This window comes from Furipterus horrens, unplaced genomic scaffold, assembly GCF_987537825.1.
Source record: "Furipterus horrens unplaced genomic scaffold, mFurHor1.1.pri manual_scaffold_17, whole genome shotgun sequence".
NCBI lineage: Eukaryota > Metazoa > Chordata > Mammalia > Chiroptera > Furipteridae > Furipterus > Furipterus horrens.
In genome coordinates this window covers 108,008,470-108,030,808 of record NW_028327187.1, presented here as the reverse complement: position 1 = coordinate 108,030,808, position 22,339 = coordinate 108,008,470, and the positions used below count along the sequence as shown (strand labels likewise).

Here is a 22,339-nt window from a genome sequence, read left to right as displayed (position 1 = left end):
GGCCAGGTCCCCAGTTGGGGGTACACAAGAGGCAACCACACATTGATGTTTCTCTCCTTCTCTTTCTCCCTCCTTTCCCCTCTGGCTAAAAATAAATAAATAAAATATTTTAAAAGTGACATTAAGGAAGAATAGTTATTTTTTAGTGGGAATAATAACATTATGGTTATGTTTTTTAAAAATTATCATTTTGAGTCATTTGCTGAAATACATAAGGATAAAATAATATGATGTCTGGATTTGCTTAAAAATAATCTAAAAAGAGGGGGGAGTAGGTAGGCGTACCTAAGAAACATATTTGGCCATGAGATGATAACTTTTTTAATTGGGTGATGGGTACATAGGGGTCCTTCTTTCAACTTTTGTTTAAAAATTTCCATAATAATTTTTTAATTGGCAAAGAGGTCTAGTGTCATTGAAAATGATTAAATTTAGCTATTTTCCCCAATTAGTGTACTAGTTATAGAGCTACTATGTGGCAGGTACAAGGCACTTTTGTTCACATGGGTTGGGAAGAATGACGCATATAGCTACGTTCTCCATGTCTTGGATTGAGACATCACTGGCATCCTTTCCTCTGTTTTTCTCTTCATCTTGAAGATGTTACTTCAGATGGAGATGTGAATTTTGGCATCGAGTGGGTCGAGAGCAGTGTTACTATGTGGCAAAACAAACTCATAAACACGGAGTATGAAGAAAAGAGGGGGATACTCTGCCCTCACATTACTCAGATTTCTTTCCCCTTCATTTTTCCAGAAGACCTTTAGAGCTTTTCAATACACTGAGAAGGAACATTCCGGTCACTTAATCTTGGGTTGAAGATGTTTATAATATAGAATAAAATATCAATAATAGTAATGATGATCATTTATTAAGTGATTCCCACATGCTAGAATGTGCTAAATCTTTAACAAGCATACCCTAGTTCATGCCTCACAAGAACTCTATGAATTGACTATTATTACAGTTATTATTATTTATGTCTTACAGACTTGAAGGAGATAAGTGTTCTCTGCAGGGCCATACAGCTAGAAGCAAAGTTAAGATTTAACCTGGACCTTTCTTTCTTTTTCTTTTTAATTTTTTTATCCTTACCTGAGGATATTCTTTTGTATTACCTTTAGAGAGAGAGGCAGGGAGAGAAGAAAGGAGAGAGAAGCATCGATGCAAGAAAGAAGCATCAATTGGCTGCCTTCCATGCCCAGACTGGGGACTGCACATGCCTACAATAAGGATCAAATCTGCAACCTAGGCATGTGCCCTGACTTGGAATCAAACCCACAGCCCTTTGGTTACAGGACAACACTCCAACCAACTGAGCTACACCAGCCAGGGCAACCCGGATCTTTCTAACTTAGAAGACTTTCCTCTTTACTGCAACACCAATGGCCTCTTAGATTTTCTTTTCTATATCTTAGGAGTTCTGATGAAGACAACCCAACAGGTTTAGAAAGTCACTGTTACTCTAATTTTTCTGCTTTATCTGATTTGTAAGTTCTCCAAATGCTATTTCAATAGGGACCCTGGCTCTTTGGACAGGAGCCCCCAGAAGCTTTGTATGGTGCTTCGCCATTATGCACACATAGCTCATAATTTGGATGTGAATTTTCAGACATATCTTTGGCCCAGTGTATGGCTCACTGCTCAAGAGAAACCTGTTAGTTTGCTGTTTTCTCACTGTGACTGAGCTTTGGAAATCTGCTGTATTTAACTGGGTACAGAGGACTTCCCTTGTGGAAGCTTGTCCATCATCTGCATATTTTGCACACTAATGTTTATAAAGTGAAACTAATATGTTATCATTAGAATTATCTCATCTGAAAATGTGACAGTACAGGGTTCAGAATGTGGGCTTTGGAATTAGGCAGGTCTGGTTAATATGTACAACTTAATAGTTTTATGGTTTTGGGAAAATTATTTAACTTTTCTGAGGTCTAGCCATTTTATCTGACAAATGAAGATAACCTAGTGAAGTATAGTTGTGTGGATTAAAGGGCATGGCATTGTGCCTAACACACAGTATGAACTCAATAAATGGTTGTCCTTGTTGGTTTTAGAATTACTCTTTACTACTATGTTTGTTATTTCTTTGGCTTCTGGTCAATGACTTTAAGGTTGAAATGTTCTCTGTGCAAAGAGCCAAATATCCGGTGTCAGGTCTGGCGATAAAGGACAGGGTCAGGGTAAGTTTAAGTGAAAAAGGATGAAAAATATTTAATAGAAAGGTTAATTAAAAAAAAAAAGCTGTGGTTCAGTAATACTGTGGATTCTGCTTTAATCAGGGAGAGGGAATCCACAGGTGAAGTTCCCTCCCTTCCTTCAAGATTGTTCCTTAGAAAGTAGAAATTGCCACCCTCTATTTGAGTCTTTATAAAGTCTGAATTAATTTAGTTTAGATGCTAAAGCACTGTTTGGAGGAGGAACATTAAAACAACCTAAACCAATATTAATTTGGGAGGTTTATACAGATCTCTTTACAGATTAGGTAAAATGAAAGAAAAGAAATATAATAGATTTAGTAATTATATCTGGGGTCATGACTCTAACACAATCATTTCATATTAGAGTAAACAAATCTTTTTATTATCCCTTTATAGAGCAATATATTCAGATGCTCCACGGAAGAGATTGTGATTGTAATACCACAGGAAAAAATACGTTTTTTAAAAGATGTGTAAATGGGTACTTTGAGATAAAATTCCCAATATATGAAATCAAAAGATGCTGTATGTCAATTGCTCAGAATGAGTTGAAGCTGATGTGATCAAAAATAACTGTAGTGACAATGACAACACTGAGGCATAACTATATAAACCTGTCCAAGATGAATAACTTATTTCCTGACACATGAGTTTGGAAAAAAGCAATATTTTAACAATACATCATTTTATTTAATCTGTAATATTATATATGTGTGTAAAATTTAAAAAGTATGATATTATAAGAAGACATTTGACTACTTAATATGTGACTCTACAAGTTTATTATTTTAATTAACTCTGATTTTTGGGGGGCAGAATTTTCTCTTTGGAAAACATAGGTGTAGCTTTAGAGTTGGCCATATGAAATAAGCAAATTTCTTGATAAACTATGGGGACAACAGAGAGGAACACATTAGGCTAGTTAAGATGAGGAGTTACTCAGGGTCTGAGTATTCCAGAAAAATAAAGACAACATAATGTGTCATTACCAGCTCTATGAAATTGAGTAAATTACTCAGCTTCTCCATGTCCCAGTTTCCTCATCTATAAAATAAGAATAAAAATAATGTTTAACTCACCTGTTGTTGTAAGAATTGAATGAATTAATATTTTAAGGGGCTTAGAACAGGGCCTATTTCATAGTAAAAACTTATGTATTAGATGGAGATAGCTAAACCTGTATCTTTCCTTGATATAGTTGGCCTTACCCAGGAAGAAATTGTAGTTCTGCTACCTAGTCTCTGTATTAAAAGATATATATGTTTGTTTGTTTCTTTGCTTGCTTGCTTGCTTTAGGAGAACTAAAGTAACTACTTTTGTGGATGATAACAATGCAAGATGGAGTATGCGGTATAAGGAGGGGAATTGTTCTTCTGCGGTCAGACTTGAGCCCCCCCCCATATATGGGATGCTCTCTTTGAAGGAAGAGATAGATCTCTTAGCCTTAAATCCTGATTAGCCTCTGCTCAAAGATATGCTCTGTCAGTGTGTTGTCAAAAGCTCATCCTGTGGAAGATACTGAGCATTGGTAAGGATGTGGGGTGGTTGAGTATTCCTATACTGCTGATGGGAGGGTCAAATGGCACAACTGCTTTGGAAATCTGTTTGGCAGTATTTTCTAAAATTGAGTATATGCCTACCCTATAACCCAATAACTCTACCCATGGCTATATCCCCAACAGAAATATACACGTGTTCACCAAAGGTCATGAACTTGAATGTTCATAACAATATCACTTACTATATCAAGATGTTCATCAATCAGGAAATAGATAAATGCATTTTGTAATATTTACACAATATAATACTACACAGAAATGAGAATGAACTCTAACTCTGCTCAACAACACGTGTAACTTTCTCAAACATTATGTTGAGCAAAAGAAGCCAGACATAAAACAATACACATTGTATGTTTCCACTTACATAAAGTGTAAGTGTTAACATCAGATGAAGGGCTGGAAGGTGTGAAAGGAGGGGCTTCCAGGATGCTGGCAATGTTCTTATTTTTGCTCTGGGTGTTGGTTACCTGGGTATGTTCAGTTTATGAAAATTCCCAGAGCTTTATACCTATGCTATGCACACTTTTCTGTATGTATATTAGATTTCAACAAATATTTTAAGGAGGGAACACAGATAATTTTTTCACATTCTGCAAAGTGGACATTGAGCATCTGGAGTTATTAATGCTGCTACAATCTACACCTTGTATTCTAATTTTGTAAATGATTTTGTTTTTATGTGTTTATATCTTGTTTTTTCTAATTAAATTTTAAGCTCTTTGTAGGGATAACTGTGTCTTGTTTTTCTTTGTGTTCCTACAGTGAAGGAACAGTGTGCATGCTCATTAAATATTTGTTAATTTGTCAGGAGGAAAAGCAGTCTTGCCTAGCTACCTTGTATGGTTTTCATGTCCGATTGTAGCAGAATCTTTTTAATAATTGTGTTCTTTAATTTAAGACAGCCTTGGAATAGAGTGGCTATTTTGAGCTCTTAACCTTGTGTTTTAGACAATCTGATGTGCCAAATGCTTTGACTAAATTCTCCTGAGGTAAAGTGCCAGCTTTGGAATAGACTTTCTGTGAAGCCAACTTTGAATGTTGGCAGAATGGAGTGGCTGACTGCCAGCTGGGGGTGGGAAAACTTGCTCTGAACTTTGGTTGACAACCTCATGAAGTTACTGTGCCATGGATTAATTCTCTGTGATTCCCCAGGGCTTAGAGAGGGAGAAGTGTGGGAGAGGGAGAGATAGAGGGAGGGAGGGAGAGAGGTGGGAGAGAAGAAAAGGGAGAGGGAGGAGCAGGAGGGGATGGAGAGGGAGAGGGAGGGAGAGAGAGAGAGAGAGAGAGAGAGAGAGAGAGAGAGAGAGAGAGAGAAGGCAGGTTGAGGAGCCACTCCAGGGCATAGTCACAGCAGGAAATGGTGCTGCCTTATGACCCTGTTGGTGAAATGAGTCAGCATGTCAGCTCACCCGTAAGACAAGATCTCCATCAGTGAGCTGTAATAGGAGAGAAAATTGACATTAAATTGAGAGCAAGCACTTATTCTTCCCCTTAAAGTAAAAATAGCCCTTGGTGGGAAAATTATATCCCCAAAATAATACACATGAAGTTATTTATACTTGTAAAACTGTGAGGACCTACAGGTAGAACACTTTTTTAAATCTATTTTTTGACTATAACCAAAATGGTTTATTTATTTTTTTTATTTTTACTTTAAAAATGTATTGATTTTAGAAAGAAGGAAGAACAAGAGGGAGAGGGGAGAGAGAGAAAGAGACAGAGAGAGATATCGGTTTGTTGTTCCACCTATTTATGTATTCATTGGTTGATTCCTGTATTTGCTGTGACAGGTGGTTGAACACGCAATGTTGGCATATCAGGACAATGCTCTAACCAACTGAGCTACCCAGTCAGGGCTGGTTGATTCTTTCTAAAGCGATAAGTAAAAGAATCTTTTCATATTTCAGAATAAATATTTATGCTGAAAAAAATGTAGACAAACACAGATTTTTCTGAAATCTGTAATGCTTTAACTGATTCAAATATAAGATGCTATTGCAATTCTCTAGTATATTTTTCCACTTGGAAACTCAGAGCTAACTCTGTCGGCTTTTGTAGTCAGCTTGTAGGAGCAGCAGAAGGAAAAAGAATGGTGTCCTGAGTGATTTTCTGGAATGCTGCACGGATTTCTTAGTTTTATGAACATTACTTTTGGAGGGCATGGAGCTTTCTTCACAATTTACTATTCCTTGTCCCTTTCTTGAACTCTCTCTCTCTCTCTCTCTCTCTCTCTCTCTCTCTCCCTCCCTCCCTCCCTCCCCCTCAAGGCAGAATTAGTCTTGGCAAAAATTCAGTTGAACTTTCGCTGCCTTTATCTGGGATCTGGGGAGAATTCCTAGAGTGCCAAAATCCTGAACAAATTTCTAGGAGTCTGGAAAATTCTGGAAGCCATTAGAGAAGGCAGAGGGGCCCTGAAAATGCAACAAGAGTTAATGAGTAACTGTGCATTGGTTGACATTGCCTTCTCGTTGCTTATTCTTTCACATCCTGAAAATGTGAGTTTGACAGTTGCTAGGCCAAAGTCTCCATACTGAGTGAAAATGACTAACTGCTTCTCCCTTCAGAAAAAGGGAAACTTCAGCTGATTTGAAAACACTTATGAAGTCAAATTTTCTTTCTTTCTTTCTTTCGTTCTTTCGTTCTTTCGTTCTTTCTTTCTTTTGGTCAAGTAGGAGATATTTTAATTGATTCTTGACTTTCTTGAAACTTCCAGAGCTTACCAGACTTGTGCCTTAATGTATAGCTTTGGATTTTATTGTTAGAACCATATAGTTAATTTTGAAAGTCATCTTTCAAGACTATTGTCACCTCTGTAGTCCCAAATGATAATGAACAGGTCAGACATGTATTCTGATGAATAGTTATTTAAAAAGCATTGTGTATATAAAGCAAAAACATACAAATTCGCCAGTTTACACAGCTTAGGACTCTGAATGTGCAGCAGTTAATAATGAACTGGTTTTGTTGGTTTCTTAGTAGGGGAAACAACTAAGACATTTTAGGGTGGAGGTGGTGGCAGATTTTTCTTTATGTTCAGGGGATTTTGAGTTGGGATGTTGGGACAGAAGGTTCCTATAATTATCAAGGGAGGGAACTCTGTTCTACAGAGGCCTATATGGAACAGTCTCCCAGTGCCATGTCTGTCTTCAACTCCCTATGCCATACCATGAGAAGGGACCTATCCAACCCAGGTTCCCTTGTGTGCTCTCTTTTTTCACTTCTACCATCCTTCTCTTCCATAGTCCCATCTTCTTTCTTCCCAGTCTGTATTTCTTCTCAAACTTACCTACTTCACCCACATTATCCTGATAGAGTATTCAAGCAGACAGTAGCTTCAGTCATTTAGATAGCTTTACCATCTAGTTTTCTTGATTATAAAATCAGATGCCAAAGAAACGCTTCCTAAAATAACTATCTACTAGGTTAGATGGCTTTTCCATGCTATCTTAAGATTTAGATGAGGTTGACACCCATTTCCTGCCATTAAGATGTCTAAAACAGGTGACCCTCATAGTCCAAGGGATTTCGGAATTGCTATGAACCAGGGAATACCATGTGTTTGTCATTCTTCCTCTTTCTGAATAGTAATGTCTACTATGGCTATCCTGTCACATTCTTCTCATTCCTCAGTATGTTAGAGCAGGGATCAGCAAACTTTTCAGTAAAGGCCCAGATAGTAAATATTTTAGGCTTTTAGGCTATATGACTTTTTTAAAGTATGTTTTATTATGTTGTTACAGTAGTTCCCATTTTTCCCCTTTGATCCCCTCTGCCCAGTACCCCCCTTCCCGCCAGCAAACTCACCCCCTTAGTTCATGTCCATGGGTCATGCATATAAGTTCTTTGGCTTCACCCATTCCTATATTATTCTTAATTTCTCTTCTATTTTGTACCAACTGATTATGCTTCTTAGTCCCTGCACCATTTCCCCATTTCTCCCTGTCCCACCTCCCAGCTGATAACCCACCAAATGATCCCCATACCTATGATTGTGTTCCTATTCTGGTTTGCTTAGTTGGAGTTTGTTGTTATTTTTTAGATTCAGTTGTTGATAGTTGTGAGTTTGTTGTCATTTTAGTGTTCATAGTTTTGATCTTTTTCTTAAGTAAGTCCCTTTGACATTTCATATAATAATGGCTTGGTGATGATGAACTCCTTTAGCTTTACCTTGTCTGGGAAGCATGTCCTCTGCTCTTTTTTTCCAAATGACAGCTTTGCTGGATAGAGTAATCCTGGTTGCAGGTTGCCTTTCATCACACTGAATACTGCTTGCCAGTCCCTTCCTGCCTGCAAAGTGTTTCTGAGAAATCAGCTGATAGTCCTATAGGCACCCCCCCTGTAGGCAACTCTCCCCCTCTCTCTTGCTGCCCCCAGGACTCTCTCTTTATCTTTCACCTTTGGCATCTCAGTAATGATGTGTTCTGGTGTGGTCCCCTCTGGGTCCAGCTCGCCTGGGACCCTCCGTGCTTCCCAGATCTGTATGTTCATCTCTTTCACAAAATTTGGGAAGTTTTCCTCATTTTTTTCAATTCTTGCTTCTTCATTCTGCACTGGTTGACTATTTTTTTCTTCCTTATGTTCCAAATCATTGATTTGAACCCCGGTTTCCTTCCCTTCACCATTGGTTTGGTGTGGCTTTTCCTTCCTTTCACTTAGCATAGCCTTCACTTCTTCTCTTATACGTTTGCCATATTCAAGCATATCTGTCAAGCCTGTGAGCATCTTTATCACCAGTGTTTTGAATTTTGTGTCTGTTAGGTTGTCTATCTCCTCATCTGTTAAGTTCTCTATCTCCTCGTCACTTAGTTCTCCCACTGGAACCTTGATCTGTTCCTCCTTTTGGGGCATACTTCTCTGTCTCCTCATTCTGACAGGCTCCTGTGTTTGTTTGCTTCTGTGTCCCAGGTAGAGCTATTGCTTCTGTTACATTGCAAGGGGTGGAGCCTTACGAAGTCGTCTGTACAGTGCTGTTTTACCACGTTGTGGCGCTGTATGTGGGGGAGGGGTCTGAGAGGGAACAATGCCACCTGCTCAGCACTCGCCCACTTCCGCACCAAACTGGCTCCCCTCTAGCTGCTGCCCTGGCCGTTGTTCCCAGAGTGGGTGGGTCTGCGGATGTTCTAGGACCATGGGGGTCCTTTAAACAAGCAGACTCTGTTGGAGACCAGCAGTTTATGCTTCCACCTCAACCCCCACTGGTGTGCACAGTCAGAAGCAATGACGCTTGAATTTCCCTGGTGCTGGGACCATGACCTGCTAAGTCCAGTGAGGAGCTGGGAACCCTCCCCAGGTGTCCCTCCTGACTTTAAAACATGTGACTGGGCTTTCTGCCAGTCTGCTGCCCAGCTCTGCCCCTCCTACCTGTCTGTATTTCTTCTTTATATCTTTGTTTGCTGGACTTCCATGCAGTTTGATTTTCTGGAACTTCTGGTTGTTTCTAGTTTTGAGGTAGTTGTATTCCTTCTTAGTTGTGGAGGGAGATGCAGCATGTCTGCCTATGCCTCCATCTTGGCCGGAAGTCCTATTTTCACCTTTCTGTGTGAAGGGACATGATCGTATTGAGAGAATGTGGAGAGAGAGTATAAAGAGAATTAAAGTCTTTACCTAATCTAATTCCTGCTATGTTTGCCTATCCACTTCCCCAGGCTGCAATCATTCACAGAGGTACAAATTCACGATTGCCTATGGCCTCCCAAGGCAGTCCAAATAGTTTTTTTTTTCTGTTAATTCATTAGTTCCATCCCTTCATTTCACTTGTGAAGTTTCTCCATGGTTAATTTTTGGGGGAGAGGAGATAGCAGCCTGTTTTAGTTCTCCACTTTGCCAATAATCAAAAACTATCTGAAGCTCTCTTTTATATACTCTTCAAGACGTGTTTGGCCAAATAATTAATTAAGGGATGTGTAACAGTTACATTAATTCCTCCTCCTACAGAAAACTTGACTTATCATTGGTAAGTAGGGAAAGATAAAACAGGAAAAAAGAAAAGAAAGGCAATAGACGAATAACATAAAATACGAGAGCAGAAATCCTTAATACTAGAGTAACTGTAATAAATGTAAGCATTCTAAACTCACTATTAAAAGCCAGAGAACATTAAGATGAATTTAAAAATAAATTAATAATATATTACCTACTTAAAACAAAAGGGCACAGAAACACTGAAAATAAAAGGGATTAAAAGATATACCGAATGAATATGAGCCAACAGAATCTGGGGCAGCAGTCTTGATAGCTGATAAAACAGAATTAAAGCAAAAAGTCTTGTAAAAGACAAAAAGGCCTTTGTATGCATGCAGAAGTTACAATGGAATCAGAAGGAAATAGGAATTATGAACATATACTATCTAACAATACTTGTATAACCTCAAAATGTATAAAGCAACTACTCATAATATTAATAAGTTATTCAGCAATAATTCTAGATGCTTGAATACGCTTCTTTCTAAAATTGATAGATAAAGCCATCAAAAACAAGCCGAGACATGGGAGGTTTGAATATACAAATTAATAATCTTCAACCATTAAATATTAATTAAATTCAACTTAATACATTTTTTAGCACATTCTCAAAACTTGACAATGTAATAGGTCACAAGGGAAGTCTCAACAAACTCCGAAGTATCAGTATTAAAAGTCTATGTTTCCCTACAATAATATAATAAAATGAGAACATAAAATAAAAGAATTGCTACAAATTCCTGTGGGACTAGAAACTGAATAACACTCTAAAACCCATTTTGGTTAATAAGTAAAACATTAAAATGAAATTCAAGTGAATTACAATGAAAACACTACGTGTCAAATTTTGTGGGATGCAGAGAAATGTCCTCACCACAGGGAAATTTATAGCTTTTAATGCATTTATCAAGAAACTAGAAATGTTGAAATAAAATGAACTACACTTTTAAGTCAAGAGGATTTTTAAAACGCTAAAATAGGGACTAAATATAATAAAAGGGCATAATGAATAACTCTAAGCAATTAAATTTGAAAACTAGAAGAATTGGTTATTTTCTGGAAAAAAATGTTTTAAATGCTAAAACTCACCTAAGGAGTTGGTGAAACAGAGCAAGAAGCATTAAAAAATGGCAATTAAAAACTTCCATTCCCTTTGAAGAATCACATATTTTTATAGGTATTTTCTACTAAATCCTAAAGGACTAGTTAATTTTTATCTTATATGTGTTGTTTTGGAAGATAGAAAATATATCCATTTTATATTATGAGGCTAATGAACTCTGGTTTCTAAAAGTGAGAAGATGGACAATACAGAAAACAAAATTACTTACGGGCCTATCTCACTTACGATTGTCGAGGCCAAAATCCTAATGGAGGAAGTTGATGCAGAAAATGCATTTGATAATTCAAAATCTTTTTTATAATATATGTCTTCACAAAATAGGAATAAAATATAACTTTATTTATTGTGGTAGAGTTTATATACCAAATCCCTAAAGAAAATATTATATTTAATTGAAAAATATTAGAGAAACTGTTAAGATCAGGAACAGAGAAAAGATGCCTGCATCATAGCTACTGTTGAACATACTACTGGAACCTGCTAAGTTATAAGTAAAGCAAAACAAGTTAATAAAAATTGGAAGGTAAGCAATAAAGCTATCATTATCTATAGATTATATAAATATTTACTTAGAAAAACCAATAGAATCAGGAAACAAGCTGGCCAAACACAGGATCAACTCATGAAATCAATAGCATTTCTCTATACTAGCAATAACTGTGCAGAAATGATTTTTTAAAAAGATACCACTTATAATAATAACAACAACAACAACAGAAAAAAACCCTCAAAAACAATACCAACTACACACAACAAACCAATTAACAAGCCAAAAATCCCCATAAAGTTGTGGTTGACAAACTATGGCCCATGGGCTAATTGAGCCAACCACCTGTTTTTGTAAAAAAAAATTTGTTGGTGTACTAGACACACATGTTAAATATCGTATATGGCTGCTTTCATGCAGCAATAGCAGAGTTAAGTAGTTTTAACAGAGACTATGTATATGGCCCACAAAGTCTAAAATATTTATCTGGCCCTTTGCAGAAAAATTCTGCTGACCTCTACTTTAATGTATCCAAGAATTAACATAACCAAAAATATACAACACCTCTATGGGAAAAATTTTAAGGTTTATTAAAGGACAGAAAAGAATATCAGAATAAAAGAAAAGACATTTCTTGCTCTTATGTTGAATGACCAAATTTTACTAAAATATCTGTTACCTTTAAATAATTAAAATTCAATTATGTAATGGATGTGAAATAATTGTTTATATTCCTTAATTATGTAATATAGCCCAAATCCAGAATAAGTCTGAAATTTTGAGATATTCAATAATTACTCTAAAATTAATATAGAAGAATAAAGTTCTGCAAATACCTAAATCAATTTTGAAAAAGAATAAAGAAGAGAGTTACTTATTCAGATATTAAGACATACTACAAAGCCATAGCAAGAAAAATATATGTGGTATTGGTGTAAGAACAAATAGGTCAACAGAATGCAGCAGAGAACTCAGAGAGACATTGTATAGACAACAGGAATTTAATACATGATGAAAGTGTCATTGGAAATCAATGGGAAACAGATGGAATGTTTAGCAGATGATATTGGGAAAAACAGCTCAAAATTTTACGGAGAAAAAGAGAACTGAGACTGTATTTAATACCATGTTCAAAAGTGAAATCTAAATATATGAAATAACTAAATGCAAAAGATAAAGCTATAAAGTTGAATTTAATTATATAGAAATTAAAGATTTCTGTCCAATGAAGAAAATATGGACAATTAAACAGTCAGATATGTGATAGATTGGGAGAAAATATTTGCTTGTCAAATTAATAAGAAACTCCTGCAAAGAAATAAGAAAATGATAGCATAGTAGCAAACTAAGCAAAAGGAAGAGGTAGCAATTTTCAGAGGAAAAAAAGGAAAAGAGGAAAGCAAATGACTACATCAGGTATATGAAGATATGTTCTAAATCACTAGTAATTTGTAATTAGAGAAATGCAAATTAAAACAAGGGATATCATTTTGCACCTATCAGGTGTGCAAACATTAGAAAGATGGATAACACTAAGCCTGTGGGGAAATAGGAGTGTGGGCTGTAAACTGTTGCAGCCATTCTAGAGCAATATGACAGCTCTTACCCAAATTAAAAATCTGTATATATTATAACCCAGGAATTCCACTTTTGGTTATATATCCCAGAGAAATCTCTTAGAGCTTGTAAGGTGGCCACATTCAAAGATGCTCATCACAGTGTTATTTGTATGGGGAGTAGGGGGTAATCCAGATGTGTACCACTGGAGAAGTGGGTTAATAAAATGTCAAGGATGTAACTCAAGGAATACTGTAGAGCAATTGAAACATCTGACCAGTTGTACATAGTCACACAGATATCTTAAAAAACATAGGGCTGAGTGGGGAAAAAAATTGAGGACATGAAAATGAAGTGAGGAACGAAACTACAGGAATAAATAAAATAAAATACAAGGGCTGGAATGTGCACAGAACAATGATGACAGCATGCCACAAAAAGAAATATAATCAACTGAGTCCTCCCCACAACCAATGTCCTTAGCCAAATGACTGCCCACTGCCTACTTCTCTCAGCCCCACTGTCTCTGACTTTGTGGTTATGTGAAGTTTTTACTGGTAAAAGTCTCCTTGAAAGCTCTTTGCTTTTGCCTGTACTGTAAAAGACTAGGATTTCCTGCACTTGGAAGCTCTTATGGGCGTCAATGTTAGTCTGACTGATCCAACTGAGTTTTTAGATACTAGATATTTCTTTCTTTTCTGGTCTGTTGCTTACACCCATCACAGACTCCTGATAGACTGTGAGATGATTATTTTTGTATTTCTTCTTCAATGGTTTTTGTAAGAAGTAAATGTCTGTGTTCACTCAATTATCTTGAATCTGAAGTCTGAAACATTTATTATTTACTTTTTAATTTTGTGCCTCAACATTCCTAATCTAAATTTCAAACCCAGAGTTGTTGAAATAGCTTCTTAAATATTGTAAGCTTGGCTTTTGAGAAAATTGCTCTAAACTCAGAACTCCAACAAGTTTAGACAGATCTACTATTTGTGGGTTTTTAATATGCCCTCATGCTCAACATCCTGGGTGAAAATTTGAGAACACTAAGCTATCTTTAAATTGCTTTAATACTGGAAATGAAATTAAGTCCATAAATCAATAAAGAAAGAAAAATTGCATAAAAGCAGTGATTTATTTATGCATTAAATGCTAATATTGACACATCTTATACTTTTTTAAATTAAAAAAAATTTTAAAATTACTGATTATTTTAGTCTTATTGCTACTGTGCTTCTATAATAAATGTAGTTTTAAAACTAACTTTTTAAATTAAAATACAACATTAAAGAAAAGTGAAGAAATTATAACTACACAGCTTGATACATTTACAGAGTAAACAGCACATGTGTAATCATCGACTAGATGGAGAAATATGCTTTACTGACACCTTTCAAGGGCCCCTCATGTGAACTTCCAGTCACTCTCTCCTCTTTGTCAAGGTAGCCAATATCCTAAATTTTTAAACCATAGGTTTCCTTTTTTCAGTTTTTAGACTTTAAATAAATGGAACCAAGCCATATATATATATATTTTGTGTCTGGTTTCTTCCATTCAACATTTGATTCATCCATGTCACTGTGTATAGATATAGTTCATTAATTTTTTATTGCTGTACAGAATTCTACTGTATGAGTGTATCACAATTTATTTACCCTTCTAACACTGAGGAACACTTGAGTTATTTCCAGTTTGGGGTTATTAAAAACAATTTTCTATAAATATTCTTGAGATGCTTTTTGGTGCACATATATGCTCACTTCTGTTGGTTATACATGTATGTAAGAGTGAGAGTTCAAACAGCTCCCCAAAGTGATTGTACCAATTTATATTCCCACCAGCAGTGTATGAGTATTTCGATTATTCACATCCCTGCCAATACTTGATATTGTTAGTCTTTTAAATTAGCCCTTTTATTAGGTATGTAGTTATATCTCATGACGGTTTTGATATTTTCCTGGTGACTAATACAATTGAGGATATTTTTATGTTTGTTGCTTATTTAGGTATTCACCTTTTGGACATACTTATTCAAGCCTTTTTGGCACATTTTACATTGTATTATTTTTTGCCTTTGAATTTGTAGAAATCTTCTTTCTTTCTCTCTTTCTTTTCCCTCTGACCCCTTCCCCCCTTCTATTTCTCCTTCTTTTAAAAATACACTCTGGGTTTGAATCCTTTACCATGTATATGTATAAAAGTATTTTCTCCTGGTGTGTGGATTTATTTTCACCTTTTTAATGATATAGAAGCTCAGAATTGTAATATAGTCCAATTAATAGGTAGCGTAGTATAGGTTTTTTTCTCGTTTTCAGATCTCTGCCAAAATTTTCTGATTGTAAGTTAATTTCTTGAACACATTATCAGGGCCATTTTAAAGCCTGTGTCTTATAACTCTATTTTCTTGATTTTTTTGTGGTCTTTTTCTATTTTCCTTTAAAAATGTTTTTTACTTACCTTTTAATCTCCTTAAATGTCTGATTACTTTTTATTGAGTGCCAGATATAAAATGTTACAGATGTTTTGATGCTCTGTATGATGCAAACTTTCTTCAGGGAGGATTTATTTTTGCATTTTTCAGGTAACTAGGTTTGGGAACAATCCCTGTTTCCCATTCAGGAATGGCGATGACTTAAAGCTATGCTTTAATCTTTTCGAGGGCTGCTTTATTTCCAGTTTACCCTTCCTACTAGAGTGCAGCCCTTTGTGGTCGTGACTGACAGCCTGCAATATTTACCAGAGACCCTTTTCCTGGGCAGTCTGAACTCCAGGTTACATCCCCTTATGCTCTGCTATGCTTAGCTTTTCGGCCTCTCAGCTACTGCTTTCGTTTTTATTTATTTATATTTATTTTTTATTTTTTTGTTACTGTAAGTCCATAGTTTATTTTATCATACAGTGTAAATTTTCAACCATATCCATGAGTTGAGTCAGATTCCTTTATTCATTTTTTCCAACAAATATTTTTCATGGACCTATCATATGTCACATATTGTCTTAAGGGTAGGGGTTATAGTAGGGTATGTTAGTCTGTGATTTTTTATTTTTGGTCTGGCTTTTTTTAAAGTATATTTTATTGATTATGTTATTAAAGTTGTCTCAATTTTTGCCCCTTGGCCCCCCCACCAGGTACCCCCCTTCCCTCCAGCAATTCCCCCCCTTACTTCATGTCCATGGTTCATGCATGTAAGCTCTTTGGCTTCTCCATTTCCTACACTATTCTTAACATCCCCCTGTCTAGTTTGTACCCTCCCATTATGCTTCTTAATCCCTGTATTCCCCCCCCATTCTCCCCCTTCCCCCTCCCAGCTGATTACCCTCCAAATGATCTCCATACCTATGATTCTGTACCTATTCTGGATGTTTACTTAGTTTGTTTTGTTTTTGTTTTTTTTTAGATTTAGTTGGTAGTTGTGAGTTTGTTGTCATTTTAATGTTCATAGTTTTGAAAAAATAATGAAAAAAACTTCCCTAATTTGGCAAAGGAAATAGAAATACAAGTCCAGGAAGCAGAGAGTCCTGAACAAGCTGGATCCGAAGAGGACCACACCAAGACACATCATTATTAAAATGCCAAAGTTTGAAGATAAAGAGAGAATCTTAAAAGTAGCAAGAGAAAAGCAGAGAGTTAGCTGCAAAGGAGTTCCCATAAGACCATCCGCTGATTTCTCGAAAGAACCTTTGCAGGCTAGAAGGGACTGGCAAGAAGTATTCAAGGTGATGAAAAGCAAGGACCTACAACCTGGGTTACTCTATTCAGCAAAGCTATCATTTAGAATCAAAGGGCAGATAAAGTGCTTCCCAGACAAGGTAAAGCTAAAGGAATTCATCATCACCAAGCCATTATTACATGAAATGTTAAAGGAACTCATTTAAGAAAAAGAAGATGCTTTCACTTTTTAAATTGGCAATTGCCTAACTGGTAAAAGTATTCCCAAATGCCTGTCTCAAATCTTCTAACTTACATTTTGTTCTGGAACTTGACTCTGCGAATTCTCACTGCCTTGGTAGTTCTTTGATTCATTCAAGCTAAGTTTTTTGTTGTTTTTTTGTTTTATCTTTTCTATTCCCCAGCTTTTCTAATTGTTCTCAGCAGGATTGTTGGTCTGAAACAACCTAGTCAGCTATTGCTCCAGAGGAAACTTTTGAAAGTAAAAATTGTGTCATGCTACTTTCCTTCTCAGAAACCTTAAATATACAAGGGGGAACATCCCCCAAATGGAATTTATTTATAAAAAATTATGTATTTATTCTTACACATTTAAATTTCAGCTTCCATTTGATGCAATACACCTATTGAGATATTTCTTTTCCCACTGCTCAAAACAGTTTTCCAACTTCTTGATTTTGAAACCTTGTAGTGTTTCTGCTGGTTTTTGTTTCACCTCTTCCACATTAGCAAAGTGTTTCCCTTTGAGGACTTTTTTTTTTTTTAATCCAGGGAAACAACAACAAAAATGTCACTCAGGGCAAAATCAGGTGAATAGGGAGGGTGGGGCATAGGGTCATGCTGTTTTTGGTTAAAAACTGGTGAACACTCAGCATGGTGTGGGCAGGTGTACTTGTAAATCACCCATCATGAAGTGGGCAAACATGCTGAGTCTTCAAAAAATTTCACTGAAGCCGAACACAGCCTCTTACAGCAATGGTAGCTAATACACTGACCCAGATGGGTTCCTAGAACACTCACCTAACGGGTAGCCTGTACTACAAGGGGCCTGCCCTCTAGAAGATAGTTCCAATTTGGGGGGTCCCCACTTCTATCCTAACTTCTACCCACTACCCACTCCTGCCTTTATTTTTGCATATTTTTCTGAATCAGACATACTATTTTATGCTTCAATGACTTTTCCTATATTTTGTCCTCTGCTTGGAGTTCTCTTCTGTGCCTTTACTACCTCAAAACCAGACTTTTTCTTCTTTAGACCATGTTTATTTTATCTCCTTCAGATTTCCTTTTGTGTTTGGCTTCTTATTTCATACATTCTATTCTAATTGTAGTTCTCATGCGACCTTATAATTATTAGTTCATATGTCTGTATTCCTCACTAGAATGTGATTTCTTTTTTGACCCAGACCATATATTATCCATCTTTTTTATTTCTTGGTGCCTAGTGTAGTATTTAGCACCAAAGACATAGCACATAAATGTTTTTTGGACTGAATAAGTTGGGCTACAGAACATGTACTAAATATGGTTTGGCTCTGACGTTATCCTCCCAAACTGTCTTGTCTCAGGAGTTAGTGAGGGCCTTGTGTAGGAATGGCCAATTGAAATGTCTCACTTCTTCCTGTCTGCTTGATTGCCTTCTTTTATACAAGTGGTTAATTACTATTCCTCACTGTCTATTGTGGCTAAGGACATTGCAGGCAGGCCAACGCCTTATACCAGGCCTGATATTAACTCAACATACCTTTCAGCCTCTGTCTGAATTGTTCAAAGTCCAAACTTTAAAGTACGAAGTCATTAATTTTATTTCTGTTTCAACCAATTTGTTCTCATTAGATCTCCATGGTTCTTTACAAATATTTTTCAGCAGAAGATAGACATCTTCTAGGTTGAGTGTTACCTAAAAAACTCTTTCTTACTGTGTAGAAGTCATTTTCTCTGTGCTTATTCCCAAGATCTTGTTGTTAAATTTGTCCCCTCTGCATTCTTTCAGCCAGTAAGTATCTGGTGATTCGCTACTTCATCATTTCATGGCACATGAGCAGCATGGCTCTTGAAAAACTTGGATTTTCATCAAGACAGTAATAAATATTAAAGTTAGGATGTGGTTCAATATATTATTTATTAAGTCATATATATTCTTCTAACCTTCAAAAATTGTTTGAAACAGGCTAGGTAATATAAAACAATGGCCACAAGATAAAAATAAATAAATTTTCAAAAAAAGAAAATGAGAAAAACTCTAGCAAGAACTCCTTGCTATAAGAAGCTATAGATTTCACATACCAAATTTAGCTCTTGCCTCCTGGTGGCTAGGGGAAAAAAGGAGAGAAACTCAATAGGTTTTATAACTCATATTTTCTCTAGTTAGAACCAATTCTGTATTTCAAGAGAAACTAATATCTTTAAGAGGACACCCGAGAGAAATTTATCACTGGGTTCTTTGTGTTAAGGGGTTTTCAGTAACGTCAGAAATTTTTGTTTAAATGTTTTACCAAAAATAGTAGGATTTCTTGATTTATCTTTTCCTTGGCTTCAGTGGAAGCCAATGTTTAGTGTTAAAATATTGTTCTGTAAACACACTTCTAGAGTGATGGAAAGGTATGCCAAACATGTATGTTTCTGATGATTTAGTTTAACCCAAGAATGGAACGGGAGGAGCTTTGGAGAATGCCTGCTAATATCCCCACAGTATATCAGTTTCTAATCACAGCTAAATCACCTGACTTTAAAAATTAAAGGTGTTACAAATCTTGCACTGGGTGGTGTGGCTTAGTTGGATGGAGCATCAACCATAAACCGAAAGGTCACGGGTTTGACTCCCAGTCAGGGCACATGCCTAGGTTGTGGGTTTGGTTTCCAGTTGGGACACATACAAGAGGCAGCTGACAATGTTTCTCTCTCCCCAGTTCCTCTCTTGTTAAAAGCAATAAAAAATGTCCTCAGGTGAGCATAAAAAAAAAAAAAAAAAAAAAGTCTTACAAATCTCCGATTTTGGTAAAAACTAATATATATATACACACATGGGTGACTAAAAAGCATCTAATTTGTTTTACATCACAATAATTAATTTCCTTCTCTTACCATGAAAATGAATGACGTCAGATATGGTTTGCATTGCTGTTGTGTTTTCTGTAGGATTTGGATTATCATTAATAACCACCACCAGCATGAACAATGGGCAAGTTGTGCTGTGACAGATACTGAAAACGTGGAACCTGCAATTCCCATAGTTAAACATAAGAACATATATAGATGTTAAAAGGATGTACAATGTATCTGTTTCTTATTGGTTCTATAACAACTTACCACAAACCTGGTGGCTTCAAACACATATTTAGTAAGTTATGGATGTCAGAAGTCTAAAATGGGTCTCCATGAGTAAAATTAAGGTATTGTGAGGGCTGTGTTCCTTCTGGAGGCTCTAGGGGAGAATCTGTTTCTTTGCCCTTTCCAGCTTCTAGAGGCTGCCTGCATTGCTTGGCTTTTGGCCTCCTTCCAGCAATTGTGTTACTGAGATCTCTGCCTCCATCATCATGTGTCCTTCTTTGACAGATTCATCTGCCTCCCTCTTATGTAAGGTCCCTTATGATTACATTCACCTCACCTGGATAATCCAGGATATTCTTCAGTCACATTTGTGAATTCCCTTTTACCATTCAGGCAATACATTCGTAGGTTCTAGGGTTCAAGATTGTGGGCATTTTGTGGGGGGCCATTATTCTGCCTACCATATAGTGGAAGCACACAACAATTTTCATGGTCTTTATATTCATTTATCTCTATATCTATGTATCTATCTATGTATCTATCTACTGGCCATGGCCTTTATAAATATGGTCAAGTTACTTAAAGTCTAGTTTTCAAATTTTCCATCTCTAAAATGAGGCAATAACATCCCATTCAGAGGATGGCTATGAAGATTAAAGTAAGTATGAAAAAATTTACCACTATACATGGCACATAGTAGGTAGTGTTACCCGAATGAAAATTTAAATCTAATACGTAAAAGCTGTATATCTCCAAGAGTTTAAATCCAACTTGTCAGACTCTTTGGACAGAGAAAAAGATTTTATTCTTCTTTTAGGTTGGTGCATATTTTCAAGAGAAAACAGAAAATGTGGCTCCAAGATAATACTAGCTTTGTGTCCCTTATTTGAGAACTAATCATATGGTGAAATATCAAATTTGTTGGCATTACCTTCCATAAAACATAAGGGTGAGACTGAAAAAATAAAAAATAGAAAATCTCAACAGTAATTCTGGTAGAAATGGCTTGTAACTATTTAGCACCTTATTTTTATTTCTGGAACTTTTTCTGTTGGAAGAGCTCAAATTACTTGAGACATGCTAGCTAACTTTATGGTAGCAGATGTATCTGGTGCAATGAGAGAATAGGTAGCAACAAAGAAGATAAAAGGGGGAAATGGGGCAGGTGTGACAAGCTAAAGTTTGTGTTTGGAAGCAGTTCTCAGCAAAGGTGAGAATATTTTTAGGTAATCTTTTCTTTATCCTGTGAAAGTCTGCAATAATCTAAAATTTGCTCCATTCTTACAGCCTAGAAATAGAACCCTGGAAATAGAATGACTACACGTTGATGGCTATTGTGGGCTGGGAAGGGAAAGCCAAGAGTGGTGGTTCTAAAACTTTTATTTTGTGATTCTACGTTTCACTCTGTATGGCTTCTTCGAGCCCTAGTGGCACATAATCAACTTTCCCACTTCTTTCTACTTTTCCTGATGCTGCTTCCCCACACCAATATACCTCCATTTAAACTTATTTGGACTACCACTGTTCAGAGTTTTACTGTGCTGTTCTTTCTCATGAGATCTCAGCAGATTTCAAACCTTGGTCAGAAGACAGTACTGGTAGAAGAGTCAGGTGGCAAAGGAGACACATTTCATCCATTTTTATTGTGTTCAAATCACTACCCCCTTTAAATCATTTAACACATTTTTATTGATGACTATTTCAATAAGCTATTGGTGCTAGATGCTAAATATACAGCAGTGAACAACCTAGATATGGCTTCTGCCCTGATGAATCTTAAAGTCTTGTGAAAGAGACAAATAATAAATAATGAAAGTAATTAGATAATTGAGGTTATTATAAGTACTAAGAATGAAATTACCAGGATAACAAGGTATAATGCAATAGGATGTAGTTTAGAAGAGGTGGGGACTTTGTCTGAAGAATAGAAAGAAGGCTAGTGTGTCTGAAACACGATAAGGTGGGGCAGGGTTTTATGAGATGAGTTCAGGAAGGTAGACCCTGTCTTTTCAGTTATGCTTAGGAGTTTGGATTTTATTTTAAGAACAATGGGACATTATAAGAGGGTTGTAAATGGGGGTAATAACATTATCTGGTTTATAGTTTAAAGACCATTCTGACTTCTAAGTAGAAACAGTTGAGAAAGGGGCAAGAATGGATGCAAGGAAATCTGCTAGGAGATGTTTATGGTGAGAGGTGCTGGTAGAATGGACCAGGGGAGACAATACCAATGGATAGATTTGGGATGTTTTAGAGGTTGAGTTGGAAGGACTATCTGTCAGATTGGTTGTGGGAGTTGAAGAAGAGAAAGGAAGCTTGGGTGATCCAAGATTTGGCTTGACCAACTGGGTGACTGATGGTGTCATCTACCAAACAGGTAAAGATAGATAGATAAATGGATTTTGTAGAGGAAGGATATTATGAGTTTTGGGTCTAAGTCAGTAATTTAGAGAATCTTTTAGAACAGCCTACCTGAATTCCAAGAGGAGATGTTATGTCAGCAAAAATACA

The 22,339-nt window shown here is 36.3% G+C and overlaps 2 pseudogenes; one reads left to right on the top strand and one right to left on the bottom strand.

The window, feature by feature from the left end:
• The window catches only part of LOC149991787 (small ribosomal subunit protein uS8 pseudogene), a 44,220-nt pseudogene extending 25,577 nt beyond the window's left edge, over positions 1 to 18,643 (top strand).
• Positions 18,644 to 18,849: 206 nt separating this feature from the next.
• The window catches only part of LOC149991786 (lysine--tRNA ligase-like), a 50,677-nt pseudogene continuing 47,187 nt past the window's right edge, over positions 18,850 to 22,339 (bottom strand).